The 18,748-nt window shown below is 37.4% G+C and overlaps 1 long non-coding RNA gene across 1 annotated transcript in view; it reads left to right on the plus strand.

Annotated features, from left to right (window-relative positions):
* Positions 1–18,748, plus strand: part of LOC130858076 (uncharacterized) — a 188,771-nt gene that overhangs the window by 126,990 nt on the left and 43,033 nt on the right. Inside the window, exon 2 of the long non-coding RNA XR_009054982.1 lies at positions 17,023–17,097. This is a non-coding gene — a long non-coding RNA (uncharacterized LOC130858076). The remainder of the gene's footprint in view (positions 1–17,022; positions 17,098–18,748) is intronic.

Consider the following 18,748-nt stretch of genomic DNA (forward strand, 5'->3'; position numbering starts at 1 on the left):
AGCACAGAGACACAGACTAAGATGTGGGCTTATGCAACATACTTAGTAGAATTCAGTTTTATCACCTTGCATTGATGGGCAAAAATAAATGAGGCAAATTGGAATTTAGATACAACCAAAAAGTTTCTTTTGAGACTTTCTAATTGCTAGAGAAGAGAAACTGTGAGAGAGGTGTAATAAGCTCATTCTCTGACAAGGGAAGACGTTTGAGATTTTTACATGAGTGTGATTATGATGGAGCCAGAGAACACGACCATTTTTCTGGAGAGTCAGGAGTGCTAGCATTCTACAGCATTAGGAACCATCTCCCTCTTGCACACATGCAAACATATATGACTGATTTGTCTCTAGGCAACACAGCACCAATGAGAGCAGGCTGGTTACAAAGCTAGGCCCTCAAGCGAGTGGAGGTTAAAAGCTCAGTTTCACTTTCTCAAATGGAAAATTCTGTGTAACTAACATTGTAGTCTCTTGTTTAGTCACAAAGAAGGAATAATTGCTTTGGAATTTGGAAAAAAGATTTCATTTTAGTTCCCATTTGTACTTTTAGGTAGAGGTTTTTAGCTAGCGCCTCTTGCAGCAAAGAAAATTTAGCAAGTACTTGGACAAGCTAAGCTGGGGCTAGAACAACATGTAATTAAGAGAAGTTGGCTGGATGGTTCTATAGGAGAGTGAGAGGAACAACAGCTGGCCTTGCACTTGGGACCAGCCCATGTTAACCTTTGGGAAAGTGGAGGTTATAATGGGAATAAAGCCAGTAGCAGAAAATTAATTATTTCAAAATGTTTGTTTTCAACAGAGTTTGAATTTTGGTGCCTTGTATGTGGATACATAGGCAATGCTTAGAAAAACACAGCGCTATGAATGTTTAATAGCCAAATGATATCTTGATGTCAAAGCTGCTCATGTGTACATGCATTTTTAACTTGATTTGACTGCTCCAGTGGGACAAGCCAAAATTGAAGCACAGTTGTTTTCAGGACTTAGAAGTTTAAAAATTCAAGCAGCATGGTATTGCCTTAGAATGGAGTCATTCCTATAATGGCAAAAAGGAGAAAATGGGAAAATAGATCATTACTGCCTAGATTTGTAATTTGATGTTCATGTATCGCAAAGATCACCAGTATATTCAACAAGGAAAGGGAATATTTTTTTCTGGAGACACCATGTGTAAGAGGAATAGTGTTCTATTTAATTTGCATATAGAAAAATTGGGGTCCTTGTTTCCATAAAAAGAGAAACTGTGCCTAAATAAAGGATAATTGGTGATGCTCAGTGAGAACATTTGATTGTGTGACTCATGCTTTGGAAAACCATTACCCTATCAGAAAACTAACTAAGACCCTCCTGTTGCTGGGAATGTGTTTAATTAGATGACAGGTTTTAATTAGATAGGACTATTCAGCCTGCTTACTCTCACTCTTTATCTCTCCAGGAGCCATTTCCCCACAGAAGGATGCAGTAGCCATAATCATTCCAGTCATCCTAAAGAGAGTGTTTTAAAGTACAGTAGTTAGCTGTCAAAAAGAGAAGGCTAATTTCCAGTTATGAGAGCATTTTCCCAATGGAAATCTTCCTTTCGTTCTGGATAGACATATTTGTGTCTGTTTCTAGCTTTATTAGGCTCCATTTTCTCCTTCCTGGACAGCTAATTTCTCTTGTAACTGTTCAAAATTAAAGGAACTCCTCAATTCCAGAAATGTTTCCAGCTGTTTTTAGCTCTAGCCAGACTGTCTATATAACCTAAACAAGTACCTAAGAATATGGTACATGTAATTAAAATTGCCCAGCAAAAGCATAATGGAACCAACTAATTTGGAAGAATTTCCCACAATATATGGAATTTTAATAGATGTAAGGCAAAAAAATCAATGGCCAAATATTTGGACAAATATGGGCTAAATGAACAAACTTCTGTACTTTAGGATCTTTCAGGTTGTTTACACATAGGGATTAGCTGTTTGGCACCAGATTTCCATATCTTTCTACCTCAGTGGTATTTTCATGGGAAGAGGAGGCATGGGGGTGATAGGTTTTCATTTGAGTAACTGGTAATATTACACTTTTGTTTTCTCTGAAACCAGCACGTGACAATATCCTCCCTCTATGTCCCCTATTAAACAGTTTTAAAGTCTTTGTGGCTCCCCCTGTAAAGAAGAAAGGAGGCTTGGGTACATATGACTCCCAGCATATGCTGGGCCTTAGTTACTTGTCAAAATAAACTGGGCACACGGGGATGCACAATCTCTAAGTTTTGGCCCCTCAGCCTTTATTTTTTTCAGATTGAAATAGTCATAGTCCAATGGGCTAAGAAGTGTTGGTAAAATTTTAACATAAAAAAGTGGTACATAAAAGTATAGTGCTTATTTGACATTGTGTTAAAATTCCAGTCTATATTATTGAACTGATTATTTCATACGTGTTTGCTAAAAACTGTAATGCATATAATATTCGACTTTAACGCATGTTATCATCTCATTTGCTAAACCCCAGCTGAAGCTCCTATCACCTCTTTCCTGGACAGTTGTAATCACCGCCTGCTGGTCTCCTTTTTTCCACCCGTGTCTGACAACAGACTATTCCTTACTCAGCAGCCAGAGTGATGCATTTAAAACATAAGCCAGATCACGTCCTTCTGCTGTTTCAAATCTTCAGATGGCTTCTAGTAGTAGGCAGGATTCAGAGCTGGCCCCCAAGATTCCCAGCCCCTCATGTGCACACTCTCTGTAATTATTTAGAAGAACAATCCCTTGAATGTGACCAGGACTTGTATATATGATGGGATTTCGCTCTCAGGATTGTTATAAGACAAAATGAATTTTGCAGGTATCATTATGGTCCCAAATCAGTTGACTTCAGATAAGTAAAAGGGAGATTATCCTGAGTGGGCTTGACCTAATTGGGTGAGACCTTTAAAAGAGTCCAGGTCTTCCCAAAAGTCAGAGAAATTTGATGTCAGCAAGATGCCCTTCTGCTGTGCTGGAAGAAGGTGGCCATGTTGTGAGGGGGATGGATGTTGGCAAAGATTTGTGGGCAGCCTCTAGGAGCTGTGAATAATCTCTGGCTGATATCCAGCAAGAAAACAAGGACCTCAGTCCTACAATCACATGGAAATGAATTCTGCCAACAACCTGAATGAGATGGGAAGAGGATCCCAAGCCTTAGATGAGATCATAGCCCCTGCTGACATCTTGATTTCAGTCTGGCGAGACTCTGAGCAGAGAACCCAGCTGTGCCACGCCCAGGCTCCTGGCCCATAGAAACTGTAAGATAATACATTTGTGTCATTTTAAGCTCTTTAGTTTGTGGTGATTTGTTATGGAGAAAACTGATATGTTTCTCATCTCTCGCAGAAGAAAATGTAAAATAACTTTAGTGAGGATTTTGGATTTTATTCTGGTATCTGGCCCTGACTCTCTCTGTTACCGTCTTCTATTCTGTCCCTTCTTCCCTCTGCCGCAGCCACACTGTTGTCACTGTTCCAGAACACTCCTGACTCAGAGCCTCAGTTCTTATTGTCTCCTTTCCTGGAGCTCCCTGCCCTGGATATGCACAGATCTCCTATCACCCGTCCTTCAGGTGGCTATCAGAGAGCTCCTCCCCGACCACTCAGACCAGTCAGGCTAGGCTAGGTTGTGCTGTGCCGACAAACAATGCCCAAGTCTCAATGATTTAAAATAACAAAAGCTTGCTTTTTATTTTCCCTATATGTTTAATTTGAAACAGCAAGATGGGGCTCTGCTCATCATGGGCTTGAGGGACCCAGGCTGATGAAGGCACCACCACATGGTAATGCCACTATTTCAACTTTCTTTTGATTAGTGTTAGCATATAAACTTCTCCATCCTTTTACCTTTTTTCCCCTATCTCTTAACTTGTATCTATTTGTGTCTTTATATTTAAAGTGGGTTTCTTGTTTCTTGTACATTACATGTAGTCAGGTCTTGTGTGTGTGTGTGTGTGTGTGTGTGTGTGTGTGTATGTGTGTGTGTTTTATCTGCTCTGTCAGTCTTTGTCTTTTAATTGGTATATTTAGGCCATTGATGTTTGAAGTGATTATTAATGTAGTTGGATCAATATCTGCCACATTTGTTACTATTTTCTAGTCATTGCTTTTATTCCTTGTTTGTTTTTTTTTGGGGGGGGGTCTTCCATCTCTTTCTGCTTTCTCTGGTTTTAATATATGATATTCTCTCAGCATATCGATTACATTATTTTTAACTTTTTTAGTCACTTCCCTTGAGTTTGCAATGTACAATTACAACTAATGTAAGTCCACTTTCAAATAATGGTATACCACTTCATTAGTAATACAAATATCTTAGAGTATTCTCTGTTTCTACCTCCCATATCTTATGATATTGCTGTCATTAATTTTACTTATCCATATGCTATATTACCAAATATATTGTTATTATTATTTTGAACAAACTGTTATCTGTTAGATCAATTAAAATAAGAAAAATAATCATCAGAGAAATGTAAATCAAAACGACAATGAGATATAACCTCACATCTATCAGAATGGCTATCATCAAAAAAGTCTACAAATAACAAATGTTGGTGAGGGTGTGGGGAAAAGGGAATCTTAGTACCCTGCTGGTGGGATTATAAATTGGTACAGCCAAGATGGAAAAAAGTTTGGAGGTTCCTTAAAAAACTAAAAATAGAACTACCATATAACCCAGTAATCCCACTTTTGGGTATATATTTTTTAAAAAATGAAAACACTAATTCAGAAAGATACTTGTACCCCAGTGTTCATAGCAGCACCATTTATAGTAGCCAAGATATAGACACAACCCAAGTGTCCATCAACAGGTGAATGAGTAAGAATGTGGTATATATATATACCATATATTAGTCATAAAAAGAATGAAATTTTGCCATTTGCAGCAATGTGCATGGACCTAGAGAATATTATGCTTGATGAAGTAAGTCAGAGAAAGAAAACACTGTATGATATCACTTATGTGTGGAATCTAAAAATAATACAAATAAATGTTTACAGCAAAACAGAAATAGACTCACAGATATAGAAAACAAACTAGTGGTTACCAGTGGAGAGAGGAAAGGAGGGAGGGGCACCTTGGGGTATGGGATTAAGAGATACAAACTGCTATATATAAAACAGATAAGCAGCAAGGATATACTGCACATCACAGAGAATTGTAGCCATTATCTTGTAATAACTTTCAATGGAGTAAAAACTGTAAAAATACTGAATCACTATGCTGTACTCCTGAAGCTAATATAATATTGTAAATCAACCACACTTCAATAAAAAAATAAACTTAAAAATTAAAAAATTTTGAATAAGAAAAATAATAGATTTTATTTTACCTTTGTTTTTTCCTTTTCTAATGCTCTTCCTTTCTTTATGTAGATATTAGTGTCTGACATCATCATTTTCCTTCTTTTTGAAGAATTTCTATTTTACATTTCTTGGAAAGCAGGTTTACTGGTGTCAGATTTCCTCAGTTTTGGTTTGTCTGAGAAAGTGTTATTTCTCCTTCCCTTTTGAAATGTAATTTTGCTGGATAGAGAATTCTAGGTTGGTGGATTAAAATTTTTTTTTTAAATATTTCACTTCACTCTCTTATTGCTGGCATAGTTTCTAGAGAAATCTGAGGAAGTTCTTACCCTTGCTCCTCTATAGGTGAGGTGTTTTGTTCTTTGGCTTCTTTTAAGATTTTCTCTTTGTCTTTGATTTTCTGCATTTTGAATATAATATTCCTAGCTATATTTTTTATGCCTGTGTATTTATCCTGCATCATGTCCTCTAAACTTCCTTGATCTTTGGTTTGGTGTCTGTCATTAATTTTGGAAAATTCTCTGTTATTATTGCTTGAATTATCTCTTCTGTTCCTTTCTTTTCTTTTTCCCTTCTCCTTCTGGTATTCTCATTATGCATATGTTATACCTTTTATAATTGTCCTGCAGTTTTTGGATATCCTATATTTTAAGTTCTTTTTTTCTCTTTGCATTTCAGTTTTGGAAGTTTTTACTAGCATTTCTTAATGTTCACTGATTCTTTTCATGGCTGTATCCAGCCCATTGATAAGCCCTTCGAAAACGTTTTTCACTTCTGTTACAGTGTTTTGATTTCTAGCATTTCCTTTTGATTCTTAGAATTTCCATCTCTCTGCTTACATTACTTATCTGTTCTTGCATGTTGTACACTTTTTTCATTATATCCCTTAGCATATTAATAATGGTTGCTTTAAATTCTGGTCTAATATTCCAACATCTCTGCCATGTCTGTGTCTGTTCTGATGCTCACTTTGTCTCTTCAAACTATATATTTTCTTGTCTTTTAGTATGCCTTATGATTTTCTGTTGTAAACCAGGCATGATGTACTGGGTAAAAGGTACTGAGGTACATAGCCTTTTAGTGTGAAGTTTTGTGTTTATCTGATTAAGAGCTAGGCTGTCTTTATTGTTTGCTGTAGCTGTAGGTGTCAGAAGCTAAAATTTCCTCTGGTGCCCTTGTTTTTGTCTCTCCTGTTGTCTGTGGGTTTCCCTGGAGACTTTTTCTTAAGCAGTTCTGAGGCATGCAGTTCTTTGCATAGTATCTGCCTATTATACAGGAGCCCTGTTGATGTTGTGGTAAGGTGTAGGGGGAGAGGAGGCACTCTATAGTTCTACGCTTTGACTTTCAGGTTTTAGTGAGCCTGTGCCTGCGCACTTGGGCTGTGACCTTCACTAGTGCTTTTCAGTCCCCATCACCGTTAGTTTAGGCAGGAAGGCTAGAGGGAGCTGGAGTTGGGTGCTTCTTGTCTTCCAGATCAGTTAGGTTCTGATAAAACTCAAGTTGGTTAAACTCTAGTAAAATAGTTTCTCTTGAGGGTGTGCCTTGCTAATAAAAAGAGTGCTCTGGGAGTATTTCAAAATGGTTCCTTTTTCCTCCTCCCCTGCTGGAAGCACCAGGGAATTTTCCTGCGATCTTCACTGTGAGAACCTGGCAGGGCTCCTAGAGGTAAACCTCACTAAAGTGTATGGGTCATCCTCCTAAGAGGTATCCTGGAATTTTTAACTCTCAAATTTGTCCGTATTGAGCCACCAGCAATTCCATCGATTCCCATTTAGGTTTTCTTATCCTGACATTGGCTCCCATGGAGGTTTTTACTTGCAGGTTTTTATTCCAGTAAATTGTAATTCTCTGTATCCACCTGTCTGCCTCCCCAGTTTGGGGGTGGGGGGACAGTTTTTTTTCCTTGTAACCTCAATTCTCTGTTGGATCTAAAACAAGTTGTTGATTTTTAGTTTTTTCAACTTTTTTCTTCTTGTGTAGGAAAGAGTGCTGACTTCCAAGATTCTTACATGCCAAACTAGAAACCAGAAGTTGTAATACCACTATTTCAACATGAGGCTTAAAGCTTTGACACAGCAGGGAAAACACCTCTCAGAGAGATGCACATTGGCTCCCAAATTCTTCAGCCTGACAGTGCTATGTCATTTCTATTCACATTTCATAGGCCAAAGTAAGTCATATAGTCATGTCCAATTTTTGAAATGTGAGCAAATGTAACCCTCGAGTGTTCCTGGAAGAAGAGGACAACCAGCAGTACTTCAGGGCATTATTGATGTTGACCAGAGCATTCTATGCAAGGTAGTATTTCCAGCTCCACCTACCACTCTGCTCTCTTATCACATCATATTTTCACCCTAGCACTTTATAATATCATATTATACTGTATATGTTATATTTCATTATAATGAAACCTATTATGCTAGATGTTCTGTTTATTGTTTGTCTTTCCTTTTCTACCCCCACTAATGTGAGAATCAAGGAAACAGGGACTTTGTTCTATTCTATTCATCTGTTTTTATCCCCAGAACCCGGAATATTCCAGTGCTCAATACATATTTGGTGAATGAGTTAGTGAATGGATTCTGTTTAAAACTTGGGAACCCAGAAAAATGAATGCTTTATATCAGCCAAATCTAGTTCAGAAATCCTTTCCAACAGGGATGAAGCTGCGTAACCCTTGTGCAGAGCCTTTGTCAGACTAGCTGGGTACATCCTTTGCTATCAGACAGCAAGGAGAGAAGGTAAAAGCCTCCGAAGTTCCCAGGAATGTGGTGCTATTTTAAGGCAAGGATATACACAGCTTGAGGGAAAATTAATTTGAAAACAGGTGTAGGCATTTCAGCAGCACAGGTAAAAGGTGTTAATAACTTGAAAAATAGGTGAATTTAAGAATCTTCCCATCTCAGGTTTGTGTTTATAATCAAGGATATTCAGCTCTCATTCTCAGTTTTTGAAAAGCAAAAGGCTTAATCGCCTATTGAATATGAAATGTAGGTGCAATGCTTGGAATATTCTCCTTCTCGAGGAACAGACCTGCCAGATCCTGGGGTGGTTGAAATGTGGACTTCCTGCTGGTTCAGGCACACCACCTTTCTGCTTTTTCAGGCTTATTGTTCACTCTGAGCTTAATGAGTGCATTCAGGCATGTAATGAAGAACAACATCATCACACAAGCAGTTCATTGAAGTCCAAAGATAAGGTGATTTTATCAATTATATTATTCAGTAAAGTACATTTGCAATTTATTAAATAATACATAGATTGAGTGGCATCTGGAACCCTGTTGTGTTGACACTCATGATATCAGCATCCATGCTATTAAAGGAAATTTTGAATTGATGGCATTTGTTGCAGTGGGTGTAAAGCTTTTGTTGCTCTACTTGCTAGAGGAAAGAGGTGAGAGCAGTGCAGTCGCGGATCGCAGGTCCCTCTGGTGTGAAATTCATCCTGACTAAGCTTACAACATTTGATGGCCAAAAGCATAGATTCCCATTGCAAATGATTTTTATTTTCATCTCCATTAACCTTGGCTAATGGAATGAACACAGGGCTGGAAGGCAGGTGAATACCCCCAGTTATCCAAGAGTTACTTGATCTAAGCAAATTACTTTCCTTTCTTCTCTCTTTTTTCTTCTTCTTTTTATAAAGTGTGTCCATATATATCTCATTCAGTCTTACAACAAATATCCCAGTGAGGTTAGCTGGTCAAGAGTTCTCACTTCTCTTTCTACATAAGGGACACTGTTGCTTGGAGAGTTGAGTGGGAAGAAGATCAGGGATTTTGACTCTAAGCCCTATGCTTTGTAAAAAATTATACAATGAGGCTCTGAGCCTCAATTTCCTCATTTCAAACCAAAGATAAATATACTTAATTTGCCGACTTAAGTTGTGGGTATGACAAGAGATAATTAAATTTTTTAACACTCTGACTAGTCACAGCCTTATGCAATTATAAATTAATCATCTTGCTTTTGTTTTTAAGTCTAAGGGCTCTGTCCTTAGACCATAAAGCCTTCTTCTCCACATTCTTCTACAAAAAAAAAAAAAATGCCCAATACGAATGCATGTGTAGAACCCTGGAATTTCCTATCTGAAAACATTTAGGAATAAATCCTCTTAAAGAAAGAATAGAAAGTCATTAAAAAGAAGCCAGTGGTAACTCTGGTTTGGCTGTCTCTCAGGACTATTATCAAATTAGTTTCTTTTTAAATGATGAGTTGGTTTGCTTCAATGTTGTTCTGTTTTGTAACTCATTGATAAAGATGGTCCTCTTACTTTTGACTAGGCTTTGCCACATAGGGCTGTGATGTTTAAGGACAGAAGTATAATAATGAATAACTTTTATATTTCAAAATATGTTCTGACAGATCCTTTTTTTAAGTATATAGAGCAAGGGGTTAGCAAGCTTTTGCTGTGAAGGACCAGAATTTGCAGGACTTATGGTCTCTGTCATGAATACTCAACTCTACTGTTGTATAGTACAAAAATAGCCATAGATAACATGTAAATGGATGAGCATGTTCCAATAAAACTTTACTTATAGACACTGAAATGTAAATTTCATATAATTTTCCCACATCATGAAATACTATTCTTCTTTTTATTTTTTTTTAGCTATTTAGAAATGGAAAAACCATTTTAAGCTCATGGGTTATACAAAAACAACTGATGGGCTGGAGTGGTCCATGGGCCATGTTGAATACTGACCTAGAACACCAGAGAAACATTTGTTGCTACTATAGACAATACTCTGTTCAAATAATTCTCTGAGTTGGAAAATGCTTCTAGGGAGCCTGTTCTGGTAACACACACTTTCAGCACTGTCAGCAAAGGCAATATCGAACAGCAGGAGTCTAGAAGTTAGGTGGTCATCCTTGCATAGGAAAAGTAGAAGTATTTCCTCATCAGAAAGTCAGAGACCCCTGCTTTATGTTCAAAGGAGAGAAATTAGCACAGTTTCGCACAGAGCCTGCAAAATCTTGGGGCAAAGATATTCTCACAGGGCTAAGTACATTACCAATCTCAATTTGGTGCTCCATAAATATCTGTTAAGTTAATTGAAATTCCCACAATGTTCCTAAGTTCTTGCTTACTATGTAGAATGAAGTGAACATAGACTATAATTGTCTATTTAGAAGACAAGGGGTTAATGCAATGAACCTTTAAGTAGCATTCTTCACTCCTATTTATGAAGGGTGATTGCGAAAGACTTAAATGACAGTGAGATTTTACAAAAGTGCTAGGCAGTAGGGCAAGGTGTGCACAATATCTAAATGATTAGCCATTATGAGCTTGATAATACCCATGACTAAGCTAATCTATGGCTGTAAATTGGATATCTATGGAACCAGCAAAATTCTTTCAGATCTCCAGCGTGTAATTTAATCATAATGAAGCAGCTAATTACTGCTGTGTCCCATTATCTTGGTAGTTCACACATATTCTAAACTCCTTTGCCTCATAGTCAGTGCCAAAAGGTGTTAGTAGCGAAATAGTCTTTAGTTTTTTGATGTGTGCTAATTTTATTTCTTCAACTAAACCATAAGTTTCTTTCATGCAGGATCATATCACATAAATAACAGCAGCTTAATGGTTAACAGCAAGATTGTGGATTCATACTGTTGGGGTTCAAATTCTGCCTTGACATTTACTAGCAATGCAACCTGGAACACATGACATAGTCTCTCTTTGCTCTCAGTTTATTAATTTGTAAATAATGATAATAAACGTATTTACCTGATTGGATTGAATTGCTGTTAGAGTTACATGAATCAATGCATGCAAAGCACTCAGAACAGTTGCTGGCACACAGTAAGGATTCAAGAAATGTCAGCTAAAAACAGACCTTTGGGCCCCAGTCTGATGCTATAAAATCCTGTTTATAAGCTGATGACTTCTCCAGTCCTGATCCTCCATGGAACCCCACTTAAGTTATCCACTCGGAATACTTATACACCTCCACTTTGAAATAGAATGCTCATATCCAAATTATCATGCCCACAAAATACACTTGTCTTCTTTCCTCTTCCAAATCTGTTCTCCCTTAGTCTTTCCCTCCAATATGCAGGACAAGTTCACTCTTCTAGTTGTTCAGACTAAAAAACAAATACAATTCTGAAGTCATCTTGACTTTTTAAAAAAATTCTGCTTTTCTTCTTGGATGAAATTCTTTTTTTTTCAAATGTTTTTTTAAACGAAATTCTTTTTTTTTTTTTAATTTAGCTGTGCCTTGCAGTGTGTGGGACCTTAGTTCCCTAACCAGGGATTGAACATATGCCTCTTGCAGTGGAAGCGGGGAGCCCTAATCACTGAACTGCCAGGGAATTCCCTTGACTTCTTTCTTTTTCTCAATTCTACATCCTGTTATTAGCATATTCTGTGAGTTCTAACAAAATATATTTAAATTCAGCTAACCTACCACCTTACCTATCCTCCTAGTCCATGTTGTTTACCTTTTGCATAAGCTGTTATTGCAATAGCCTCCGAACTGGTGTCCCTGCTTCTGTCCGTAATCCCCTGCCATCTAATCTCCATGCACCAGCCAGGCTTCTACATCCACAGCACCTACAGGGTCCTTGCACATGGCCAGGCATCAATAAATAAACAAAAGTTATGCTTGATTGAAATATTTGAAAGCTAATTGATTTATCAGCTTACTGTAGGCACTGAAAGGATTTTATTCAGAATGAGGTAAAATTCTCAATAGTCTCTACCTGTTAAACTTGTCTTAGTAAACAATTCCTTTAAAAGTAAGCATAGACTAAGAAGGTAGGATTGCATAATTTTGACTAAAATTCTATGAATCTATGACTTGGTAAAAAGCCATAAGGTCAAGAAAAAGGCAAACAAAGCGACCTAGATGAACCCTTTAGAATATTTTTGAGAAGTATACCAGATTTGGAAGGCTTAGTTTTATGAGCCCTGAATTGGTACAGAAAGGTTGATTTTTGAGCCCTACATTTGCACCAGATATGTATATTTTATATTCACACCCACTTAGGACCTACCATTGTATGCAGGAAAACATCACCCCCCTTAATTAGATCTTAAACTAGGAAGTTAAAGTAGAAAAACATTTTGTGTCAAGTTATGAATCCCAAATGTTTTGCTGCTTTGGCAGTACTGCTCTACTCTATGAATCTGTTATTTAAGCTTCTTAAAACAAGTTAAAGTGTCTGGTGTAATTTCTTCAAACTGCAAATTTTTTGTTTTTTTAAGGTTATGTTTAATTGTTGGGAAACATAGGTCCAAGATGATTTTAAACTTAAGCCTGGCTTCCTCTCACTTCTCTTTAGTGATTATGTCCAGACCAAGGGATGTTGCAAAGGACAACTGCCAAGAACAACATTCCTCATTCTTTTGGTAGAAAATAAGGGGCTTGGAGGGCCACCAGCATACTCTCTTCCTGGGACATTTCCAGTCTGCAGCCTCTCCCCTATCTATTCCCATTCTTTCTTGAATGAATGGGAGATGTACGTGATTTATGTGCCTGGAAAATTCAAAGACACATTTCTCTTAGCTGTAAACAAGGTGACTGAATAAACATGGGAAAAGAAAGAAAGAAGTAAAAGAAAGGGAGAAAGATAGAGAATGGTAGCCAGACAAGAAAAGGCAAAAAAGAAAGGAGAAAGGAAACAAAATGAAGAAAGAGAATTAAACCTCAATTTTTGAATGATGTAAAGAAACTAATTGTGTGTGTGTACACACCTCTGTCTGCTGAGAAGCCCTGAAACAAAGCCACATTTATAGCCAAGAACACACCTAACGCCCAGATGATCTTGACATCTAATCACCTTTATCCATAAAAAGGAACCGGGATCATGGCTTCTTGGAGTAATTGATGATTCTAGAACTGCAGCAGGAAAGAACAAGATGAGACTGGAATATCTTGTTGTGGCAGAAAATAAGAATGTGCCCAGAGAATGACAGGGGCGTGTCAAAAGGACATGGAAGCCAGCTTGAATGGGCTTCCACTGGCAGATTTGGGAACAATTTAAGCATCAAAATATAATAACAACAATAACAATAGTTAAACTTACAGTCCAGTATATAAAATAAGGATTCATAAGTCCTTTCTTATGTAAATTTAAAAAACAGACAGAAGGGAAAGCTGTTCTTCTTTATAGTAGAATGACAACCAATAAATGTGGAAGGAATGACAGAGAAATCATCTTTGGATGCTGATGGGTAAAACTTGTGGGTAGAATTTGAATGAACCAGGACATTTACATAGGCTTCACTTATCTCTAAACAAATGATTTGTTAATTGCAGAGCAACAAATAGCACCTTTCAGTCTAGAAACCTGGCAATTACCAAAGTAAACACCATCAATACTGGGACCACCAATATCAAATACCTCCAGATATGATGCAAAGAAGGACAACCCATCACTTCCATGATAGTCCTGCTAAAGCAAAGAACTTGAACATAATCATGAGGAAACAGACAAACTCAGACCAAGGGGCATTCTATGAAGTGATTGACCTGTGCACTTTGAAAATGTCAAGGTCATGAAAGACAAGGAAAGAGGAAATTTCAAGATCATGAAAGACAAAGTCAGGGAAAAGTTTCCAGATCAAAGGAGATTAAAGCAACATGACAATTAATTTTAACATATAAGCCTAAGTTGGACCCTGAGCTGAGGAAGAGAAAGCAGCTATAAAAGACATTATTGGAACAATTAACAAAATTTGAATATAGGCTGTGGATTAGTGTCTTAGTCTGCTTGAGCTTACATAACAAAATACCATAAAATGGGTGACTTAAATAATAGACATTTATTTTTTCACAGTCCTGGAGGCCAGAAGTCCAAGATCAGCATGCCAGCAGTTTCTGAGAGAACTCTCTCTTTGGGTTGCAAGTGGCATGCAGGAAGAGGAGGAGGGAAGGGCTGGGGTGGAGAGAGAGAGAGAAAGAGAGAGAGAAGAGAGAGAAAGAGAAGGAGAGGGAGAGAAAGAGCCATCTGGTGTTTCTTCTTAAAGGGCACTTACCCAATCAGACCAGGGCCCCATCCCCATGATCTCATCTACTTCCCAAAGGCCCCAATTCAAAATATCATCATATTGGGGGTTAGGGCTTCAGCATATGAATTTGGGGAAGGACACAAACATTTGGTCCATAACATCCAGATATCAATATTAAGTTTTCTGATTGTGGTAATTATACAGGGGTTAGGTAAGGAAATGTCCTTCCTCCTCAGAAATATAACTTAAAATTTTAGGGATAAAAAAATACATTGTCTCCAGCTTATTGTCAAAAGGTTCAGAAAAAAAAAATGTATATGTACATGCACAGATAGACAGAAATCAATCATATGGAGCAAAATGTAAACAAATTGTGGAATCTGGGTAATGGGTATGATGGGAGTTCCTCGTACATCAAAATAAAAGATACGAAACTTTTTTTGCAGAAAAATCCTTGGAGTTATAAGGTAGACCCTTATTATTCTTCATCAATCAACCTATTACTACTCATCCAGGGTATTAACAAGCTTTCTCCATTGTACTTATACTTCTTTCATGAACTGTTGATTAGTCTTCCGACTTTCAGAGAAGAAATAAAAACCTGAGAGTTATTGGGTGAATAGGACAAAAAGTTTCTTAGCGTTTGTTACATGAGGTTAACGTGAATAATGTGGCATTTTCATAAAATGAAATTTAATAGGGAAAATACAAATCCTACATTTGAGCTTAAAGAATCAATTGTTTGTAATGAAATTAAAGACTTGAAATAATAATTGCTTACATGAAAATCAGAGTTGATAAGTAAGTACAATATAAACCTAAAATATAGTTAACAAACTTTAAAACTATATACTTTTTGGCTTTTCTCTTAAAGATGTCAATTGGTATGTAACCAGTTTTTCTTTATGGCAATTATTTTTAGTTTTAACTTTATGTGATTATTCACTAATAATCTATTCCTCATTGAAAACATAACTCTTTTTTGTTTGTTTGTTTAACTTTGGGAGTGGATTTTAAAAATCAGAACAAGTTTTTTCTCCACCTTTTCTTTTAATAAATAGAAAGCCATATTATGATGTGTGTGATCTAGACTGTAGATGGGCAGCAGAGGAGATATTTGATGCTCTGCTATTTCTTATTTAATTTTTTTTTACTATGCAATATGGTCAGTTCATTTCTCACTCATTTACTTATAGCAGCCCTTTCTATAGGCTGTAGTCTTATGGCACGAGTATTATATTTTTATTGAGGTTTAGTTGATGTACAATATTATATATTTCAGGTGTACAATATGATTCAAAAATTTTAAAGGTTGTATTCCATTTATAGCTATTATAAAGTATTGGCTATATTCCCTGTGTTGTACTATATATACTTGTAGTTTATTTATTTTATACATAGTAGTTTGTACCTCTTAAGCCCCTATCCATATCTTGCCCCTCCCCACCTCCCTCTCTGTGCTGGTAACCACTAGTTTGTTCTCTACATCTGTGAGTCTGTTTCTTTTTTTGTTATATTCACTAGTTCTTTTTTTTTAGATTCCACATATTGATATAAATCATATCATACAGTATTTGTCTTTTTTCTGACATTTCCCTTAGCATAGTAACCTCCAAGTCCATCCATGTTGTTGCAAGTGGCAAGATTTCATTCTTTTTTAATGGCTGAGTAGTATTCCAGTGTACATATGTACCACATCTTCTTTGTCCATTCACCTGTTTATGGACACATACTCTTTTGATTATTGTAGCTTTGTAGTATAGTCTAAAGTCAGGGAGTGTGGTTTCTCCAGTTCTGTTCTTCTTTCTCAAGATTGTTTTGGCTATTTGGCATCTTTTGTACTTCTATATACATTTAAAAATTATTTGTTCTAGCTCTGTGAAAAATGCCCTCAGTATTTTGATAGGGATTGCAAAATAAATAAATAAGTAAATAAACTAACATACAAACACATACATACAAACATAACTTTTAATGAAGCATTTTTCTTCCATGATGTCATAAACATTTTTTTCTCTTTCTGCAGGAAGCAATAATTTACACAAATAAGAACTTATATTCATATCTTTTTCAAAATTATGACTTCCTTTAGAGTTCTCCTGTATGTTGTCCTGAGAACCTGAATGCTGTGTACTCAATGAAGGGTTAGCAATTTGAGCAGATTTGGTAAATAGTGAACTATGTTGTGAATTGAATGGTAAAAATGACCACAGTTACTCCAAATATAGGCCTATGATTACACAGCTCTCCCCATCACCTTGCAAAGTAGAAAGTTTTATGCCATGAGGTTGAGACTTTGGAGAGTTAAGCATGGAATAGAGGCAGTAAAGATTAGAAACTTGGGGGTCTATTCAGGAATTGCATGGTGGGTAGATATGACAAATTGTGTGAGGCGTTTGGGAGACAATAAAAGGGCAGTAAGTGCCTCCAACCTGTCCAGGCTGGCAAAAGGGAACCCAGTGAAGAGAGAGTGTTGGACGTACACCTTGTATGGGGCCCACCTCCGTGAAGGGTTTATAGAACAGAGAGAAGCCCCATATGCAGCACTTAAGGCATCATGTGGTCCATTGCTACCACTGATGATGCACTGGCACCTCATCATTGTAAATGTATTGGCCACTTTGCCTGATTCTTTACTAAGACACCACATGCCTCAAAGAAGTAATACTTTATCTGTGGCAACTTCATTTCTTTCCCAAAGCTCCCTCTCACTTTATAAACCTTTTTGCTTCATTTTTTTGCAGAGTCCTCTCCCCTAGACCTATGCTGAGGATCTGTGTGAAGCTGAGCTGTGCACGATCTCCTTGCCACCATGTGAGGTTAGTCCTGTGCGTAGGGAGCCAATAGTATCCTCTGCTTTCCTTTCTGGGCACCTAGAGTGAACTGCCATTAATCAGTGTGCCAGCTCGTTCCCAAGTCTGCAATCTACACTCCCTCCAGTACATAGACTCCTATTTGCTTAGAGAGCCAAATAGGGACGTAGGCACTTTCCTTCTCGAGAATCTGCCAGATATTGCAAAACAATCTAAAAGTGTTAAGGGCTGTATGCAGAAAGCAGGTTGATCTAGATTCTTCCCTTTGCAGACCCTTGCACCTCAGCTCACTGGCATTTCCTCGCTGCTGCTCCTCCCTCTGGCTTCCCCGTGCACACACCACTGGGCAGCACAACGTCTGTGCACTTCTTCCTGACGGTTGGCTTAAGTCCTTCCTACATTTTCAGGGTAATAGCCAGAAAGTTTTTCTCAGGAGCATTGTATGGAAGTTGGCAGGGGACAGTTATATAGGGAGGATGACATTCTATTATATTTGAGTTTCTGTGGCCGTAAGGAGTCAAGGCCAGAGAGAAATGTAAAAAAAATAAGCCATGTTAACATGGCTGTCTTCAAAGATATGCCCTGATGGTCTGAGATGATCCAAATGGTTTGAGGTGATTCTTCTACTATTTCCTTTTGAGATTTTTGGGAAAGACATGGCAGGTGAGGGTTAGGGTGTAGGTGTGTGCAAACTTCAACTGTTAACCCCAAATCAGAATCGACTCATCACTATTGGGCTAAAAATAAAATAAGAATGATCCATATGTAGCTGAATGTAGGCTCCAATCTAGTTTTCCTCTTTTGTTACAGTCTTTGGCTACCAGTGATCCTTTTGCCTTTCCTTTAGGGAAAGACAGAGAAGGACAAGAATCAGTATAACATTTAAACAACAGTGCTATCGTGCCTGTGATAGCCATCTTGACGTGATGTCATGAGTAGCTGCTGTTGCCTTGGCAACACTACAGTGGTAAACAAAGATGTTTTCTGGATGGCTAGAGGAAATGTGGCTTTTATGCTGTCTCACGCCCTTCTACCACCAACCCCTTACCATGGGTAGAAAAGATTTTCTTTCCTTTTGCTATGAATTTTCCACCTTGAAATAGAATAAACGAGGTGAGCCACTATTTTCTTCATCTGTTTATTTTTATGCTTCACAATTTTACAATGCTGGAAATTTTGTTGAAACACCCATTCAAATTAGAGACTATGATATTGCAGATCAGATTCTAAAATCCCCTGTTGTGTGGCATTGCTAAGAATGCACGAGGGGCAATTCGGTGATGTGAAGTCTCAGGGTTATGACAAGTTTGACACGATGAGCTTGAATGACCTTACCTCATGTGGCCGCACAGCCGAGTCTACTAGCGAGGTTCTCAGAAACAGATAAGGCAGCTGAGGAATGGCTCTCTTGAGACAAATGCTGAGTTGCTGTAACCGGAGTAGAAAAATAAATCTAAGACATTTTAAAGCATTGTTTAACGAATAAAATAATGTGATGCAAAGAGTGATGGAGACAGACAAACATGGGTTTTTATAATTTCTCCATAAACTCCAAAACAAAGATGACAAATCATTATTGTTTTGTAAAAACAAATATATCTTTTAAAATTCAACTGAGAAAAGAGGATGGAAGGAAATATAGTGTGCCAAAAAAAGT

The sequence above is a fragment of the Hippopotamus amphibius genome, chromosome 8, assembly GCF_030028045.1.
Source record: "Hippopotamus amphibius kiboko isolate mHipAmp2 chromosome 8, mHipAmp2.hap2, whole genome shotgun sequence".
NCBI classification, from domain to species: Eukaryota; Metazoa; Chordata; class Mammalia; order Artiodactyla; family Hippopotamidae; genus Hippopotamus; species Hippopotamus amphibius.